This window comes from Chiloscyllium plagiosum, unplaced genomic scaffold (genome assembly GCF_037043375.1).
Source record: "Chiloscyllium plagiosum isolate Xiang-an unplaced genomic scaffold, Cpla_swu_hap1 HiC_scaffold_13, whole genome shotgun sequence".
NCBI lineage: Eukaryota > Metazoa > Chordata > Chondrichthyes > Orectolobiformes > Hemiscylliidae > Chiloscyllium > Chiloscyllium plagiosum.
This window is the reverse complement of record NW_028270151.1, coordinates 1,471,665-1,492,672: the sequence shown is the minus strand read 5'-3', so window position 1 is coordinate 1,492,672 and position 21,008 is coordinate 1,471,665. Positions and strand designations below refer to the sequence as shown.

The 21,008-nt window shown below is 41.8% G+C and overlaps 1 protein-coding gene and 1 pseudogene across 7 annotated transcripts in view; both read left to right on the top strand.

Moving 5' to 3' along the window:
- Positions 1 to 9,221, top strand: part of LOC148148223 (uncharacterized) — a 74,241-nt pseudogene extending 65,020 nt beyond the window's left edge.
- The window catches only part of mecom (MDS1 and EVI1 complex locus), a 1,207,227-nt gene that overhangs the window by 70,042 nt on the left and 1,116,177 nt on the right, over positions 1 to 21,008 (top strand). The gene's annotated exons all lie outside the window — the stretch shown is intronic.

Genomic DNA, 21,008 nt, shown 5'->3' with positions numbered 1-21,008 from the left:
ACTTTTCTCTCTGGAGAGAACAAGGAAGAGAGGAGACCGGACCTTTTTGCAGCAGAGAGTGCCGGGAGCTGGGCAGAAGTGAAATCGGAGCGTAGAGGCTGTTGGGAGGGTGGGTGAGTGTTAGTTAAGTAGGTGTGTTCTAGGCCCCAGGTCCTACACAGTAGGGCCTCCTCTAACCTAAATTAAAAGTCCACAGACTGGCAACAAAACACGGGGGTTGAGGGAAGTTTCTGTTGAGAAAAGACCGAGTCTTTGGCTCAGGAGTCTTCGACAAAGAAGTTGAGAGAAGTGATTACGCCACAATTGAAGAGGGTGAAGACTTGACTGCCAAGCTGAGTCAGTGTACTGCGTGCATGATGTGGGAGGTCAGGGACTCTGGTGTAGCTGGCTCGTATAACTGTGGAAAGTGTGTACACGTTCAGCTTCTGAAAGAGCATATTGCAGCACTGAAGAAAGAACACGATGACCTCAGGCTCATCCGAGAGAACGAGATCTTTCTGGACCGGACCTTCAGCGAGGTTATTACACCGACCATACCAGAGGAGAGTAGAAGGGAGAAGACAATGAGGAAGGCAGAGATGAGACAAGTGCAAAAGACCCCGGGGGAAGTACCGGTCAGGAACAGGTTGAATCTCTTGGAAACCGTAGAAACAGACGTCACTGCCAGTCCAAGAGGCGGTCAGGTCTGCCAATCAGAAATTGGCGTGGAGGTAGAGCCGAGGAGTCAGACATCACACAGAGCCGTGGTAATAGGGGACTCCATAGTGAGAGGGACTGAAAGGGGTTTCTGCGGCAACAGTTGGGATTTGAGGATGGTGTGTTACCTTCCTGGTGCCAGGATTAAGGACATCACAGACAGAGTGCAGGAAATCCTCAAGGGCGAAGGTGAAGAGCCACACGTGGTGGTGCATGTCGGCACAAATGATGTCGGGAAGTAGAGGAGGGACACTCTACAGCAGGACTTCGGAGAACTCGGAAGAAGGCTGAAAAGCAGGACGTCCAGGGTGGTTATCTCCGGTTTGCTTCCAGTTCCTCGGGCTGGAGAGGACAGGAACAAGGAGATAATGGACTTGAATGTGTGGCTGAGGAACGGGTGCAGGAAGCAAGGATTTAAATTCTTGGATCACTGGGGTATGTTTAGTGGTAAGGATAAATTATTCAAGAGGGATGGTTTGCACCTCAATAGGTGTGGGACCAGCATTCTGGCAGGTAGGTTTGCCACTGCAACACAGCTGCGTTTAAACTAAATAGCGGGGCGGAGGGGACAAACTGAAAGTTTAAGAAGGAAGTTAAAGGGAAAGTTAGAACAAGAGAAGTCGAGAAAGACAACAGAATCAACGGAGCAGAAAACTCAAAAAAGGATCATGCCGTAAGGTCAAGTGAAATAGGGATTGATAGAAGGGTGAGGGGAGTAACAAATTAAAAATATTATATATGAATGCATGAAGCATTAGAAATAAGGTGGATGAGCTTGAGGCTCTTTTGGAAATTGTCAGGTACGATGTTTGGGGATAACTGAGACGTGGCTTCAAGTGGACAGGGCCTGGGAAATGAATATTCAAGGCTACACGTGCTATCGTAAGGACAGACTGACAGGCAGAGGGGGTGGGGTGGCCCTGTTGGGAAGGAATGATATTCAATCCCTTGCGTGGGGGGACCTGGAATCAGGGGACGTAGAGTCAGTCTGGATAGAGCTGAGAAATTCTAAGGGTAGAAAGACCCTAATGGGAGTTATCTACAGGCCCCCAAACAGTAGTCTGGATGTAGTGTGTAAGTTGAATAAGGAGCTGAAATTGGCCTGTTGCAAAGATATTACTACAGTTGTTATGGGGGACTTCAACATGCAGGTAGACTGGGAGAATCAGGATGGTACTGGAACCCAAGAAAGGGAGTTTGTGGAGTGCCTCCGAGATAGATTCTTAGAACAGCTTGTACTGGAGCCTACCAGGGAGAAAGCAAAGTTAAAAATCACACAACACCAGGTTATAGTCCAACAGGTTTAATTGGAAGCACACTAGCTGATGAAGGAGCGTCGCTCCGAAAGCTAGTGTGCTTCCAATTAAACCTGTTCGACTATAACCTGGTGTTGTGTGATTTTTAACTTTGTACACCCCAGTCCAACACCGGCATCTCCGAATCAGGGAGAAAGCAATTCTGGATCTGGTGGTGTACAACGAATCGGATTTGATCAGGGACCTCGAAGTAAAGGAGCCATTAGGAGGTAGTGACCAGAATACAATAAGCTTTAATCTGCAATTTGAAAGGGAGAGGGTACAATCGGAAGTGACAATATTTCAGTTGAATAAGGTGAACTATGGAGCTATGAGGGAGGAGCTGGCCAAAGTTCAATGGTGCAATACCTTAGCATGGTTGGCAGTGGAGGAACAATGGCAGGTATTTCTGGGTATAATGCGGAAGATGCAGGATCAGTTCATTCCAAAAAGGAAGAAAGATCCTAAGGGGAGGCAGGGTGGCCATGGCTGACGAGGAAAGTTAAGGCCTATACAAAGACAAAAGGGAAAAAGTATAACATAGCAGAGATGAGTGGGAAATCGGAGGGCTGGGAAGCTTATAAAGAACAACAGGGGATAATTAAAATGATAATACGCAAAGAAAAAATAAAGTACAAAGGTAAACTGGCCAAAAATATAAAGGAGGATAGTAAAGGCTTTTTTAGGTATGTGAAAAGAAAAAAAATGGTTAAGACTAAAATTGGACCCTTGAAGACAGAAATGGGTGAATTTATGACAGGGAACAAAGAAATGGCAGAAGAGTTGAATTGGTACTTTAGATCTGTCTTCACTGGGGAATGATATAATAGTGGCTGAAGGACCTGAACTGAAGGGAGTTTATATTAGGCAGGAAATGGTGTTGGAGAGACTGTTAGGTCTGAAGGTTGATAAGTCCCCGGGGCCTGATGGTCTACATCCCAGGGTACTGAAGGAGGTGGCTCGAGAAATCGTGGATGCATTGGTGATCATTTTCCAATGTTCTATAGATTCAGGATCAGTTCCTGTGGATTGGAGGGTGGCTAATGTTGTCCCACTTTTTAAGAAAGGAGGGAGAGAGAAAACAGAGAATTATAGACCAGTTAGTCTGACCTCAGTGGTGGGAAAAATGCTGGAGTCAATTATAAAGGATGAAATTACGACACATCTGGTTGTAACAGAATAGGTCAGAGTCAGCATGGATTTATGAAGGAGAAATCATGCTTGACTAATCTTCTGGAATTTTATGAGGATGTAACTCTGAAGATGGACAAGGGAGATCCAGTGGATGTAATGTACCTGGACTTTCAGAAAGCCTTTGATAAAGTCCCACATAGGAGATTAATGAGCAAAATTAGGGCGCATGGTATTGGGGGCAAAGTACTGACTTGGATTGAAAATTGGTTGGCTGACAGGAAACAAAGGGTAGTGATAAACGGTTCCATTTCGGAATGGCAGGCAGTGACCAGTGGGGTACCGCAGAGATCAGTGCTGGGACCGCAGCTTTTTACAATATATATTAATGATATAGAAGATGGTATTAATAGTAACATTAGCAAATTTGCTGATCATACAAAGTTGGATGGCAGGGTGAAATGTGAAGAGGATGTTAGGAGATTACAGGGTGACCTGGACAGGTTATGTGAGTGGACAGATGCATGGCAGATGTAGTTTAATGTGGATAAATGTATGGTCATCCACTTTGGTGGCAAGAACAGGAAGGCAGATTACTACCTAAATGGAGTCAAGTTAGGTAAAGGGGCAGTACAGAGAGATCTGGGTGTTCTTGTACACCAGTCAATGAAGGCAAGCATGCAGGTACAGCAGGCAGTGAAGAAGGCTAATAGCATGCTGGCCTTCATAACAGGAGGAATTGAGTATAGAAGCAAAGAGGTTCTTCTGCAGCTCTGGTGAGACCCCCGCACCTGGAATATTGTGTGCAGTTCTGGTCTCCAAATTTGAGTAAAGACATTCTGGCTATTGAGGGAGTGCAGCGTAGGTTCACGAGGTCAATTCCTGGAATGGCGGGACTATCTTATGTTGAAAGATTGGAGCAACTGGGCTTGTATACCCTTGAGTTTAGAAGACTGAGAGGAGATCTGATTGAGACTTTAAAGATTATTAAAAGATTGGGCACTCTGGAGGCAGGAAACATGTTTCCGCTGATGGGTGAGTCCCAAACCAGAGGACACAGCTTAAAAATAAGGGGTAGGCCATTTAGGACAGAGATGAGGAGAAACCTCTTCACCCAGAGAGTGGTGGGTGTGTGGAATGCGCTGCCTCAGAAGGCAGTGGAGGCCCAGTCTCTGGCTTTGTTTAAGAAAGAGTTGGATAGAGCTCTGAAGGATAGTGGAATCAAGGGTTATGGAGATAAGGCAGGAACAGGATACTGATTGAGGATGATCAGCCATGATCATAATGAATGGTGGTGCAGGCTCGAAGGGCAGAATGGCCTACTCCTGCACCTATTGTCTATTGTCTATTGACTATTGTCAAATCTGTGTCCCTGGTGTGGTGAGGCTGCAGTGAGCTGACCACTGAGCCACCACGCTACCCAAAGGTACTCGTAGAGAGTTGAAGCCAAGCATTATCAGTAAACACAGAAGGCACAGAAATTGAGCACAAAGGAGGGAGATGGCGGAGGAAAGTGAACTGTTCAATAATACTAAATTCTGTCAAAAGGCTAAGAAGGTGAAGAGCTATTACACTCTCTGATATTAATATATTAAAATCTTTTGATCATGAAAATATGGTACCATGGACAGGGCAGGCAACTGAATAGAAGAAATTTGAAAAGAGACTGATGAGAGGAGGAGTCACAAAGCTGGGTGTGAAGGACACAACTGAGCATTTAAACGGAAGAGGAGATTGGTGATAAGGCTTCCATTGGTTGGAATGTAAGGATTTAGGATGAGTGCATTGCTGTCATTGCCTGGAATGGTGAAGAAGACAACCTGATAAGAAAAAGCAGTAGGCAGTGGCCTGGGAATGGGTTGAGGATTTGGTTCACATGAGTGATTTGTGTGGAGTAGATAAGGATGGTGCCGGTTTTTGGTCGAGCTGGGGAAGTTGGAGAGAAAGTTGCTGATACTGCTGTTGAAGATGACGTTGGACAGGGTGTGGAACAAGTGGTCAGAGATGTTAGTTACTTGGTAAGAAGCAAGGCCTTGGATTCTCCTTTACCTTTGCCTCATCCATCAGAAACATACAGGAGTTGCAGAAAGGTTGAAACTAGGAAAAGAAGGAATCGTTTTGGATGATGAGGCAAGATTGACAGTGAACAATTGTCATTTTATGACACTTAGTTTTAAGTGACACACATCTTGGGTGCACTATATATTACACATACTGTTTATTCCATAATGGCCTTTAAATAATATTCCTTGCAAACTTTTTATTACTATGTAGAATTATTATGCATTAGTGTTGTCCATAAAGTTCTTAAAGTAATAGGAAAATTGACAAGAGTTCATGACTGGTAAATCTATGAAGATGTTCAGTGCTACACTTGCTGACTAAACAACTTTGGCTCCCTTCCTTCTTAACAGCTCATAATTACAGTTTAATTTCACTGAAAAGCAGCTTTAATCATTTAAACATACTTTTCAGTGGAATCTGGATAAGAACCCCTGTCTCCAGTTCCATGTGAGTAGAGTGCTGTATATCTTGAGATTTGTTTTTAATATGGACTTGGCTGCTGGTTGCATTAACTGTAGTATCTCCTTCACTGATCCGTCACAAGTTTATGCTGGATTCTGTAAAAATAAATTATTGCTGTATTTTGTTATTTCATCTGTGTTTTTCTTACTAAGGTTTGCTTCTTAAGTTAATGTAGTAATCTGTGGTACTGTGTCTGAGCTTTACTGAATACACAGTAGCTGGCAGATGCCAAATTTACAAGATGGGCAATTCAATGATTGGAAAACTGAGACTGTGGATTTTATTCTTGAATCAGACAGCATGACTGACATAGACATCTTAAAGCACGAGAGGAGGCCATTTAGTCCCCAGTGCCTGTGCTAGCTCTTGGAAAGAGTCATCCAATTAGTCCCATTCCTCTGTCTCTGCCTCATATGGCTGGATATTTTCTCCTGAACAAGCATTTATCCAATTTCATTTGAAAGTTGTTGTTGAATCTGCTTCCACTAACCTTTCACACAGTGCAGTTTTCATATTTCCTTTGCCGGAATGTTTGGTACCCAGGGATATTTCCTGGGATTATAAAAGATTTGTCAGTAAAACACATTGAAATTAAGACAGTGCATGTAAAGAATGGTGGACTTTGATTTTGACTCGAAGCTGGTACATCAGCAATTGCTTTGCTTTGATTGTGGTACAGATTGACACACAGCTGAATCCCAAAAGTGAACTAAAAGCTTTCTCAACTGACTCTAACTCTCAAGCCAAAAATGGGAATCTGAGAACCTCCTTTATCTTGTCCTTCCCTGAAGATGTTGACTCTTCACTCCTGACAGATTTCTTGCCAAGGTTATTATTTTTAATAAACGAGTCAAAATACTGACCAGTGCTGAATTTTGCACTAGTCTCACCTGACATTTATGCATACATATCCCAGCAGGAACTACTCAATCACCATCAGGAATATGGACTAAATTTACTGCCCCTGTCCTTGTCTTCTATGATTCAAGGACCCTGAGATCAACAACAGACTTCTTACTTGGACCAGGCTCAGATTAATTTACTCATCACCAGCTCCATGTTCAAGGTGGGACTGTCCTTTGTGCACAATTTAATCATACAACCCCTTCACCAAGTGAACTATTAAGTGTACTGATTGTAACAAGGACAGTAAGGTGGTCCTCATAAAGTATGAGTTCTCTGATTGGGGCTGTTAAACTGGTCCAATCTGGGATATAAACAAGAGTGTCAGAGGTTCGGTGTAACCTGGAAGCTGGCTCTGAGGGAGCTGGATCAGTGTCAAGCCCTCTCACTGTGTAAATAAAGGGGGACTTGTGACGTGATACCTCTCTAGAGATATTTGAATGGTGATGGGAGAAAAGCACACTTCTGAAGAAATTTGTTTGCAACAGACGCCTGTGTGTTAGGGTAAGTATTTCTGGCAGGATGCTGTTATTTGGGAAACTTGACTTGTTTGATCCTGCTGTTAAAGAATGGGCCCAGTATGTGGAAAGAATGTGCATTTTCTTCCCTGGGAAAATGGTATTGAGGCAGATGAAAAGCAAAGAGTAATTCTCCTGACACTGTGGACCTCCTCAGTGTGAGTCATTACAAGTTAGAACACCATCTGAGAGGCTAAATAGCAAATGTGGATGCATTGAGCTGCCTCCTGCTGGCAGATACATCACGTGATACTGCCACAGAAGAGTTTGGAATGATTTAAAATTTTCTGGACACTCTTCCAGTCACAGAAGACAATATCAGACTTTAGCAAGTTTTGAGAAGATTTACAGCTCTTTTTAATTTTCTGGATGTAGGTTTGCTCGCTGAGCTGGAAGGTTCATTTTCAGATGCTTTGTCACCCTACTAGATAACATCATCAGTCAGCCCTCGGATGAAGCACTGGTGGCATGGCCCACTTTCTATTTAAGTGTTTAGGTTTCCTTGGATTGGTGATGTCATTTCCTGTGGTGACACCATTTCCTGTGATGATGTTATTTCCTGTTTTTTATCTTAGGGGTGGTAAATGGGATCCAAATCAATGTGTTTGTTGATAGAGTTCTGGTTGGAATGCCATGCTTCTAGGAATTCTTGAGCATGTCTCTGTTTGGCTTGTCCTAGGATGAATGTGTTGTCCCAGTCAAAGTAGTTCCTTCCTCATTTGTATGTAAGGATACTAGTGAGAATGTGTCATGTCTTTTTGTGACTAGTTGATGTTCATGTATCCTGCGGGCTAGTTTTCTGCCTGTTTGTCCAATGTAAAGTTTGTTATGTTCTTGCAAGGTATTTTGTAATATCAGACTTTGGACACAGAAAGATCAGTCCAGGCAAAACTGAAACAGTTGGTGGTGATTGGAGAAACCAAGGAGCTGTCACAGCCAGAATTGAAACCTTTCTAGACACGGAGAGACCAGATCACAGTAGAGGATAGTATATTATTACGAGGAGCAAGAGTGATTGTTCCAAACAAAGGTCACCACCAGATAGTGGCTGAACTCCACCAGGGTCACCCGGGGGTTTTCAAAATGAAGATGTTGGTGAGAGGTTATGTCTGGTGGCCCGGATTGGATATAGACATAGCTGCATTGATGAGGCAGTGCCAAGAGTGCCAACATGGACAAAACTTACCACCAGCAGCTTCCCACATTCATGGGAATGGCCAGATAAATCCTGGACTCTGTTATACATCAACTATGCAGGTCCTTTCATGGGATCAATGTTCTTTGTCACTATGGATGCCCACACAAAGTGGCTGGATGTGCAGTGAGTTCATTCATTAAACACAGGGATAATGCTACAAAAGCTATGTGCATCTTTTGCAATACACGGACTCTCAGAAATGTTGGTCACAGATAACAGGCCATCGTTTACCATATAAATTAGGAGTATTTTCTAAAGTTGAATGGTATTTGACAAGTAAGGACAGCTCCATACTATCCATCACCCAATGGTTTGCGAGTGAGAGCAATTTAAACATTGAAGGCAGGTTTAAAGAAACAGCCTACAGCTTCATCAGATACCAAACTATCCCAGTTTCTATTTAATTGTAGAATTATCCCTCACACGACTATAGGAATAGCTCCAGCAGAGTTGCTGATAGGGTGAAGACTCTGCACCAAACTAAATCTAATCTTTCAGGACGTGCAGGAGCAGGGTGAATCAGCATCAGGAGCGCCAATGCCAGACACAAGACTCTGCTAAGCAAGAGAGACAGTTTATATCAGGGGACAAAGTTAATGTAGGAATCACAGGAATCGCCCTGCATATATAAGAGGCATGTTGATGTGAAGTCAGAGTCTAGATTAGAATAGTGCTGAAAAAGTGATGTATAGAATTCGGGTCAGTGTGATAGTCCTGAACAAGCACATGGACCATGTGAATGCTGCAAACTCACAAACTGTGCAGGAGAAAAACCAGCCTGGCTCCTCAACATCCTTTCTGACTGTTCCAGAACCTGTGGGTTCTCCTTCTCTGTCAAGTGTTGAAGATACCTTGGAGCCTGAGATGGACACGGTGGATGTCACAGTTTTGATGCCTTTGCCACCTGAAGAGGACAATGAATTTCTTCCGAGACGCTCCATGTGCAAGAGGTGAACTCCTGCGTGTTACACGCTGTCCGTATCAGAGACAGAGTCGGAGGAACCTGACCCGGTGCTAAAACACCCCAGGAGGAGTGACAGAAAGCACAACTGACCTATGTCCTCAGACTCAGAGGGAGAGGGATGTAGTGATTCTAATGAGGTCAGTCAGGTGGACCTCATAGAATATGAGGACCCTGATTGAAGCTGTTAATCTGGTCCAGTCAGGGAGCCCTGGCTGACAGATATAAATGGGAGTGACAGAGGTTCTGTTTACTCTGAGAGCAGGCTGTGAGGAAGCTGGATCAGTGTCAAGCCTATAGTCTGTCACACTCGCACACACTCTGCTAAATTTTTTAGATTAGATTAGATTAGATTACAGTGTGGAAACAGGCCCTTCGGCCCAACAAGTTCACACCGACCCGCCGAAGCGAAACCCACCCATACCCCTACATTTACCCCTTACCTAACACTACGGGCAATTTAGTATGGCCAATTCACCTAACCTGCACATCTTTGGACTGTGGGAGGAAACCGGAGCACCCGGAGGAAACCCACGCAGACACGGGGAGAACGTGCAAACTCCACACAGTCAGTCGCCTGAGTCGGGAATTGAACCCTGGTCTCTGGCGCTGCGAGGCAGCAGTGCTAACCACTGTGCCACCGTGCCGCCCACAAATATACACACACACACGCAAACACACACTCCCTCAAGCGCACTCATACTCACATGCACACACTTACACACTCTCTCTCTCGCTCTCTCATGCGCACGTGCACACACACTCTACTAAACACACACACACACAAACACACACTCCCTCAAGCGCACTCACACTCACACGCACACACTTACACTCTCTCTCTCTCTCTCTCATGCACACACACAAATATAGGTCTATGGGGTGACCTTGCATTTGCAGAATTGTATTTGCGGCTACATTCAATTTGTGGTCAAAAAGCACACAGCCTGCAGCAGTCAATGTACCACTTCATAGATGAAATAAAAGCATACTGACTCAAGATTGGGATGCAGACAGACACTTATCTCACACCTTTAATACATTGTCGCATTTTCTTTTCGTAAAATCCTGAGTTATCTCAAAAATGTGACATAAAAGAAGTACTAGGATTTACATATTAATGAACCGAAACCTGCAACTCATTCTAAACGATGAAAGACTTAACAGCAATCTAGGTTTGCTCAATATATCGCTATAATTACATGACAGTGTGATCTTTTCCTATAAATTCTGTGTCTTATGATCCTGCCCCACTAGTTACCTGACAAAGGAGCAGTGCTGTGAAAGCTAGTACTTCCAAATAGAACTGTTGTTCTCTAACCTGGTGTTGTGTGATTTTTAACAAGGTAAACAATGAGTGACTTGGTGACAGGATATTAATGGTTTTATTAAGGAATGCAAAAATGTCATTATGTTCCATGACAAGGTTTTATTTTCTTTGTTCTTGTGGAAATGGTTTCTCAAAAGTAGATACTAGAAGCAGGATTTGGGGACAAGCTTCTATTAGCGCTCCAGCTTCAAAAACCCATTTGTTGTCCTTTTTGGAGTTTTAACAATTCATCGATGGGATGTGGGCATCGCTGGCTAGGTCTAATTGCTCAAAGGGCAGCTGAGAGTCAACCCCATTGCTGTGAGTATGGAGTCACATGTAGGCCAGACCTACCCTAAATGTCTACAGTGACCCTAGTGGGCTTTTCTCAACAATCAACAAAGGATTCATGGTCATCATTGAACTCTTAATTCCAATTTTTTTATTGAATTCAAATTCTGCCATGACAGGTTTCGAACCTGGGTATCCAGAATATTGGCCGAACATTCCAGCCGTCACCTCCCCTTTTATCTGTGAGTGATCAATCAGATCTTGAATTTACCAATCCAGACAAAATTAATCTCAGCTGCTTTCTCCTGATACCATTCAGGATTAGGACCTGCATTTGATCCCAACATAAGGGTTTTGAGCTAACTGCAAATTCCTGCCTCAGGTAGAGTGGGACTGAAGGACCAATGCCATTGCTGTTTTCTGAATAGGTCCAGGTATTAAAGCTTCCTCAAATGTAGCAGTCAAGTTACTTTTTTGTTCAAATCGATTTAACAAAAGCATTTAAAGTATAAATCACACAGACACATTGTCCTCCACATAGGTGGCAATAAAAGTAATTAACATGTCCATTTTGGAACCCTTTGGGTTTACAGTGACCTAATTAGCTCCTGCACTGCTGCCTCCTAACCCAAGACCCTGTATAACTTGGTGTGAGTGAAATCTTAACTGCCTTTAAATATTCTTCTATTAGAGATAAAGGCAGGTTTTATTTCCAATGACCTTTTGAATTACAGTTTAAGTACCTTAAAGATAAAACAAATTTCTAAACTTGCTTTAATTAAAAATAATGAATAGAATGTCCCTTATTTGGACATATGGAACCTGCATTGGCTTTATGCCTTGCTCATCTGCAGGAAATGGAGTCAGGACTGAAAAGCTCTAGCTCTCTTGTGGACCCCATGAGTCCTGAAAGGCCATGCACTGTGACACCTCCCTCAGCTGTGACACCTCCCTCAGCTGTGACACCTCCCTCAGCTGTGACACCTCCCTCAGCTGGGTGCTCTCTGTCCTCCATTGGTGCTTGGTATTGGCCCAGGTCCCCCTGCGTTCAGCTTTTTAGCCAATGGTGACTTGAAGTTGACAGCTACACAATCTGATTTCATGATGTCTTGCTTGTTTTTATATATTTGTTAAGATAGAAAGCTGAATACCAAGAAAAATTTTAATGTTTAACCATCTGTAATCCCTCTGAATCAATAATTCACATCTTCTTGGTGAGGAGCTTGCCTTGCTGCTCTGAAATAGCATCAACAATGCAATGAGTTACTCCCAAAAGCAAGAAGGCCTTGCTGGACTTCTTATCTGATTCTGCCACAAATCTCCACTTTTCTATTCCTTCTAGGACTCTGTCTATAATTAATGAATTGACTTCCTGATGAAGGGCTTTTGCCCGAAACGTCGAGTTTCCTGCTCCTCGGATGCAGCCTGTCCTGCTGTGCTTTTCCAGCACCACTCTAATCTAGACTCTGTGCATATCTATGTACTCACCTTAAGTGTATGGTCATGATGTCATCACTGTATCATCGTATGTGACCAGAGGATATAAAAATCTCAAACTCTACTTTGGATTACTGGAAGCATGACACTCAGCTGGAACATTTTTCTCCATTGTGACCAAACAATTTAACTTAAGCCTGGATGCTTAAGGAGTGTTTTGTTTCAACGTAATGCTTCATTATATTAAAATGTATTTTGGATTTTTCAATATGATATTCACTCCCAGTAAATTATGTAATGGAAGATAACATAAATGTTGCTGTGTCAGTTAAAACACCCTCTTGGGGGCAAATCTGCAGCAAGTCCTGTATCCAAACCCGCCTCAATAGGTATCTGAAAGCCTGCCCTATCCCACGTTCTACAGAGGCTGCTAAAAGGCACAGACAGCACAGTCTTTATTGTAAGTACAAATAGCACATAATCTCAGCTGGAGGTATTGATCCAACGTGGGACTGCAAATCCTCAATCCCACCTCCTAGATTAGTGCATCTTGGAAGTGGGGAGGGAAATATTCATTTGCTCCAAAACAGAACTGTTTTCTCTGCTCTGCTAATCACAGAACTACAGATATGTCAAGTAAGTGAAGCCTTGTTTGTTTCTTAAATGCAATGTTCCTTAAAAGAGCACAGATTCCCATTCAAATCAAGCTTTACTTTGCTTAGCAAAACAGAACTGCACAAACTGATATACTGTCAGCTCACTAAGCAAATGCTTCTCGAGATTCCCTTGACACAACCTAGCATTGTGATAAATCAGTCTGAAAGCTGCATAATAATTAAGCTAATATAGTAAAAACAGAATTTATGGAAAATTGACTGGATGCTTTTGGCAAAGGATTTTCTGGGGCTTGCTTTGTAAGACACTTAAATAAGAGAAGAATCATGTGAAGGAATCAGGGTCTGACAGCGCCCAGTGATAGGAAACTGAAAATGAGATATGTGCCAAGTTGCAGATTGCTGAGTGTAGGACAACTGAGGATTATAGTGGAAATAAACCTGTTGAAAGTTAGAAAGATAACTAAGCGATCTTTAGGGCAAGTAGGAAGGAAAAGCTCAATATGTTGTGCAGAAGTCTGCAGCTCAGCATAAAATATACCCATTCAGGGCTCACTGGTTGTGAATTACATGCAGGAAGTTACGCTAAATGCAGCTTTGATTACAAAGTAACAAAATTAAATGATTATTAAAATTATCCAATTATTGAAGTATTCTTAAACCCACAAATGGAACTTTGACATGTCTGAACTCTGACTGAACTGTGGAATGATTTGGTATTCTGTATGGTCTAAAGGTTGGTTCAGCTAAGCCCAGTTGATAAAATGTTTTCAGTCTGAAGAAATATTTATGAAAATGCTTTGAATTTGTACCGTTTATGAAGCATACATTTCAGAAAAGAATTAGGTTATTAATTTTTAATATGGTAGTAATGAGACATAATTAGCAGTGCAATGATGATAGGGAGTACTTCAATATTCTTAATCTTTTTGGGTGATTGTAAAAACAGCAAGAACAATTCTGGTGAAAAAATAGATTATCAACTGAGGAAAAGGGCAACTGCAATTAAGATTCTAGTTTCTAAACCTTTGGAATATAAATCCCTTTCACGTTAACTGGTTAATTATCGTATTGTTAAAATCTTGCTGTGTACAAATTGGCTACAGAAACAGTGACCATGCATCAATAAGCCAGCATTTGCTGTGTTTCACTTGGGGACACACTGTGAATGTGAAAAAAACTATATGAAGATAAGGTTTGTTTTTTTCTCTTCCTGGTTATTTTACACGTTGTTCATTGGAGGAGGTGGGTATTTGTTGCCAGTGAGTCAGACGGCTATAAAACACCTGATGTACTCCTTGCCTGTTGGAGAATTTCTCCTTTCACAAATCAAAATCAAACAGGTTGCATGGATCACAAAATTGCTTTAAGACTGTGTGACTCTATCTCCTAACTCAAGATTCATTTAATTTTCTTTATTATCTGAGAAAATTGGTAGTTTCTGTAAAGATGGAAGATAGTTTAATTTGTATTCTCCAATTCTTACATTCAGGTGTGATGAGGTTGAAAGTAGTAAGCTACTTATTTGCAAATCTATAGAAGTCAAGCACACTACACTTCCACCTAAGCACTATACTGTACTTTTGACAAATAACTTACTACTTTATTTGATGCTTCACCAGATTCTCAGATTATCCAAAGCACTTAAACCTTACCATGCAGTAGGAGACTATTCAGCCCATTATTACTGGCTTTACCTGTCGTGAAATAGTTGCACATTTAGGGTCATAGAGTCATGCTGGAGATGTACAGCATGGAAACAGACCCTTCGGTCCAACCTGTCCATGCCGACCAGATATCCCAACCCAATCTAGTCCCACCTGCCAGCACTCAGCCCATATCCCTCCAAACCCTTCCTTTTCATATACCCATCCAAATGCCTCTTAAATGTTGCAATTGTACCAGCCTCCACTACATCCTCTGGCAGCTCATTCTATACACATACCACCCTCTGCGTGAATTAGATTCATTCCCTTTCTAATTCTTCACAGTTCCACAAATTTCTCTCTTCAAATATATATCCAATTCCCTTTTGGATATAATCACCAGCCTTTGAGGTAATGCATTCCAGATCGCACTCCCTTTTACTTTTATTCCTCTTTGTGTCCAAGATTAGTACTTAGGTACTGTTACCAAAGATGGCACCATCAGAGGCAGCCATTGTAACAACATCCCACTGTACTCCTGGAAATCTGCACTGGAGTACATGTGACAATAAAGGATATTCTATTCTATTCTATTCTGGTGAAAGATTTTCTTCATGTCCCATCCTGATTTTGTTTCCAAATCTTTTAAATCTGTATCCTGCAGTTGTTGGTATTTTTGCCTATTGTAAGAGTTTGCCTTTATTTACGGTCCTGAAATCTTCAGTGCAGTCGTGTCATGAACATCAAACATGTCCACAACGTGATCAGTGAATTGAATCAACACAGCTCATTTAGAGCCCTCGTTTTTAACTTGTAATGATTCAGGTTAGAGCAGATCAAAGTGAAGCTTCTGTCCAAACACGTTCATAATTAGTTTATTTCAAACCATTTAGACGTTCCTTAAGGATAGAAAGATAAAAATGTCAGATATCAATATTTAGGTGAATATAAAGACAAAAATAATATAGTAAAATTCCTCAAGAAGTCTCTGTGGTATGTCACTAGAGGCTCATTGCTTGAGTTCTTCCTGCTTAAGTGAAGAGATCAACACTTGAAGTCAGATCCAGCAGCTATGAGGACTTTTGTTCTCATATAGTTGAAGTTTCCTTCTACAGAAAGATTCAGCACAAAGAGAGAGGAGATGTGTGGCTTCTGTTTATTCAGACATTGTATACTTAGCTACCCAGATACATTCTATAGCAGACCATTCACTACTTTGGGGTATATTTCGCTTTAGAGATGGTTTCTTTCCAGCTGATTCAAGTTGGGACCATTTGATCATTTTTAACTGGCAGAATGAGACGGCCATTATTACCAAATTACCTTTTGCAAAAAATTAAGTCATGTTTCACATGATATTCCAGAAGCAATCCTTCTCTTGTCTGTGGCTCTGAAGCTTTTATTCTGGTCAATGGCTATGTACGCTGTCACAATGAGTCATTGATGAAACTGTCTAATCTGGTGGATGAAAGACTTTGAAGATGTGAGTGTGTCAATCTGTTCAAGATTAGAATGGTGCTAGAAAAGCACAATAGGCAGCATCCGAGGAGCAGGAAGGTACCCTTATCCATCTTGACCTTGCTATTGTTCATTGGGTGGCAGCATTGTTTATAATTTTCTGTGGTAGACTGACAGGAAGCTGGCAGAACACATGATGCCAGGCACCATCAGAAGGGGGAGAAGTTAGCATTTCATGTCGAGACCCTTCATCAGAATGAAACGTCGAACCTCTCCACCTCCTGATGCTGCCTGGCTTGCTGTCTTCTTCCAGCCTCCTGTTTGCCCACTTTGGATTCGAGCATCTGCAGTTTTTTTGTCTCTTACAATGTTTTAATTCTCTATGTTCAGTTACAGTCAGGTTAACCATTTCATTACAAAAACATGATCACTACAGTACTAATCATTGTCACTAGAGTATTAATCATGCTTTTTCTCAAATTCAACAGGTAATAACTAGATCATTATGACAATCGTTATTGATATGTAGCAAAAGAAATCTGTGTACTATTTGAATATGAGCTATTCTCTTTGAGAAATGACTGATTACTCTGTTTTTGATAGTTTCAGTTGAGGAAGTATATATCTTGTAAGAAAACCTCTCTTCCAAAGGTGTTGACTGTGCCATTTTACTTCATCTGGATAGGACTTTAATTTCACATCTCATCTAAATTATGTACCTTTTAAATGAAATATTCTCTCTGTATGCCAGCCAAGATTATGTGCAAAACTTTGAGAGCAGGTCTTGAACCTAAAACACCCTGTCCGAACAAGAGCCACTGAGTGAAGTTCTCATTATAAATACACAATGCAGACATTCACAAACTCTGGGTAGTATCCCAGGCTAATAAACCATTCTATAGGCTATTAATTTTATACATATTCGGTGTCCAGATTAGCACATACCTGTTCTTTTTCCAACTTTAACCTTTCAAAACAAATTTAGTGAATGGATGAGATGAGTTATGCTTATTAAATTTGTTGCAGATGAACTCCTGTGAAGAGAACATCCAATCTGTTTAACTGAGCTGTGCAAAGGCTATGTTTCATTTCAGACATTTGAGTTGGATTCATGCTTGGAATTCAAAAGGCAATGTGCTACTAATGGCACAATTAGTTTTCAGGAATTCAGTCTTCAATGTATCATAAAAAATGTACCACATAAACACAGTGGCTACAAAAGCAGGTCAGAGGCTAGGAATACTCACTGGCGAGTAACTCACCTCCTGACTCTCCAAATCTGTCCAACATCTACAAAGTACGGGGGCAGGAGTGTGATGGAAAACTCCCAACTTACCTGGATGGGGGCAGCTCCAACAACAGTTGTGAAGCTTGACACTATCCAAGTCAAAGCAGCCCACTTGATTGGCACTCTGACTCCACCTTCAATGTTAAACATTTTTGCTATTGAAACTCAGTGGTGTGTACCATTGTACTGCAATAATTCAGGAGTAAGTTACTGCAGTATGTCTCTTTCAATAGCATTGCCAATCTTCACCATTGAAAAGGACAAGGGCAATAGATACATGGGAACACCATCTCCTGCAAGTTCCATTCCAATTCTTCACCATCCTGACTTGGAATTATGTCACTGTTCTGTCAGCATTACTGAGAGAAACCCCTGGAACCCCCTTCCTAACTGTGCTGCGGATGTGCTTCCACCCCAAGGACCACAGCAGTTAAAAGATATGGTTCACTTTTGCCTTCTCCAGGCTAATTAGGAATGGGTCATAAATGCTGGATTCAGTCAGTCATGATGTTGAGGAGCTGATGATGTGGAGATGCTGGTGTTGGACTGGGGTGCACAAAGTTAAAAATCACACCACACCAGTTATAGCCCACCAGGTTTATTTGGAAACATTAACTTTCCTCACCTGATGAAGGAGCAGTGCTCCGAAAGCGAGTGCTTCCAAGTAAACCTGTTGGACTATAACCTGGAGTTGTGTGATTTTTAACCTCGTCAGCAATGTCATCATTACGTCTATGAATTTTAAAGATGAGATTCAAAATATGTGTAAAATTCTATTGAATAAAGTTTAAGGATATCTGCAGCATATTTCCTTTCCCCTCAAGTCCTTCTCCAAAATGAAATGAATTTTAAGTGCCAGCAAGAATCTTGGGCACACACACCATATTCTTTTGTGGGTCAATGCATTGAAACATCCTCTAACTGGATCACAATGATTTATTCAAGTTCCTGTTTTTCACAGAAATTGGCAGCTTTGTCAGGTAAAGATTGTGACCAGACAGAAATCCTGACTGTGTCTCTACTGTAATCAATAGGCTTTGCATATCAAAGAGGTAGAATGATAGTTCCTCTTCCCAATTCCTGATACGGAAGGTTTTCCATCTTATCTACAATGTCAAGACTTAGGATATTGAGCAAAGACCAGACAATTTTTAAGAGAAAGAGAGTTTGGAAAATTAGTAATCGCTCACCCCAGCACCCACCTCAATTACATTTTGTGGCATTTCCTCAGTAGCCAAGTCCAAGTAACAACAGCAAACCACATTCTAGTAGAGTCTTCAATGCAATAAGACACCCAAGGTCTTCATTCGCACTTTATTGATCAATCTCTTTATTGATAAACCACTTGGAGAAATTGGGATAGATCATCCAAGCTTAGAAATGAAGGTTGAAGTCTGTCTCAAAAGACACGGCACCAGGTTATAGTCCAACAAGTTTATTTGCATCACAACCTTTTGGAGCTTCACCCTTTCTTCAGGTGCGAGTGCGAGAGGAGACATCAGACATACAAAGATCAATGGGTCATACAACTGATGTGAACATACTGAACAAGCCAAAGATGGCTGTTAAATTGATATATTAACTCTGTATCTGTTGTCTCCTCTCTCATTAACACCTGAAGAAGGAGCAAGGCTCCGAAAGCTTGTGTTTTCAAATAAACCCTTTGGACGATTACACGGTGTCATGTGATTTTTGATCTTGTCCCCAACCCAGTCCAACACCGTCACCTCCACATCATGTCTCATAAGAAGAAAGAGAGAAAGTTGAACAAGGCAGAAAGATTTAGGGAGGAAATTCCAAAGGTCGAGATTCAGACTACTGAAGGGAAGAAATGAAGCCAGTCCATGAAATGCAAGTGGCCAGGAGATAGAATATTTGAATATAGTAGGATTGGAGGAGGAGCAGGTTGCAGAATAGGGAGCAGACTAAAGGGAGGACAGAAGGGTCATGGGGAAGACATAGGGAAATTGGAGGAACCACAAATGAAAGGGAAAGGTTTTGTGTTAAAATGTTTTCTGTTGCGGCTGGAAGTCCATTGAAACCCTAAGGTAATAACAATAATGGTGATGTTGAAAGATGCCAGAAGGATCTGTAACTTATAGTAAGTGGTGAAATAGAATACCATTTTTCTTCACACTACACCAGATTGCTATTAGTAGTGCTGATGCTAATATTAATTTAGTTCAATGGAGTATTGGATTCTGATGCTCTGAGTTTGTTACAGATCTGTGATGAAGTCGTAATCCAGTTGAATGTGGCTGACACTCTCTTCATGTACAAAAGGTGTGCCTCAGGAATCAGTGTTGGGACCACAATTATTCACAATTTACATAGGTGATTTACATTGGTATGATTTACATATTTACAATTTACATAGGTGTAGGGATTGCTGGATGACTAGAGAAATTGAGTGTAGACAGGGGAGATCGAGTAACTCCCAGAAGAGTATAAAGGCAGTAGGAGCATACTTAAGAGGGAAATCAGGAGGGCAAGAAGGGGACATGAAATAACTTTAACAATCTCGGGTGAAGGAGAATCGAAAGGGTTTTTATAAATACTTTAAGGACAAAAGGGTAATTAGAGAGAGAATAGGGCCCCCCAGAAGATTGGCAAGGCGGCCTTTGTGTGGAGCCTCAGGAGATGGGGGAGATACTAAACAAGTATTTTGCATCAGTGTTTACTGTGGAGAAGGACATGGAAGATATAGAATATAAGGAAATGGATGGTGGCACCTTGAAAAATGTCCATATTACAGAGGAGGAAGTGCTGGATGTCTTGAAACGTATAAAAGTGGATAAATCCCCAGGGCCTGGTCAGAACTGCATAGGAAGCTATGCAAGTGATTATTGGGCCCCTTGCTGAGATATTTGTACCATCAATAGTCACTGGTGAGGTGCCAAAAGACTGGAGGTTGGCTAATGTGGTACCACTGTTTAAGAAAGGTGGTAAGGAAAAGCCAATAAACTATTGACTGGTCAGCCTGACATCAATGGTGGGCAGGTTGTTGAAGGAAATCCTCAGGGACAGAATTTACATTCTTGGAAAGGCAAGGACTGATTAGGAATAGTCAACATGGATTTGTGTGTGGGAAGTCAAGAACTTGACTGAGTTTTTTGAGGAAGTAACAAAGAGGATTGATCAGGGCAGATCAGTAGACTCAATCTATATGGACTTTAGTAAGGCGTTCGACAAGGCTCACCATGGGAGACTGGTGAGCAAGGTTAGATCTCCTGGAATACAGGGATAACTAGCCATTTGGATACAAAACTGGCTCAAGGGGAGAAGACAGAGGGTAATGGTGGAGGCTTGTTTTTCAGACTGGAGGCCTGTGACCAGTGATGTGCCACAAGGTTCAGTACTGGGTCCACTATTTTTCATCATTTTTACAAATGATTGGGATATGAAAATAAGAGATATAGTTAGTAAGTTTGCAGATGACACCAAAATTGGAGATGTGGTGGACAACGACAAAAGTTACCTCAGATTACAGATCAGATGGGCCAATGGGCTGAGGAGTGGCAGATGGAGTTTAATTTAGATAAATGTGAGGTGCTGCATTTTGGAAAAGCCAAGCAGAGTAGGACTTATACACTTAATGGTAAGGTCTGAGGGAACATCGCTGAACAAAGAGACCTTGGAGTGCAGATACATAGCTCCTTGAAAGTAGAGTCACAGGTAGATAGGATAGTGAAGAAGGCATTTGGTCAGAGTATTGAGTATAGGAGTTGGGAGGTCAT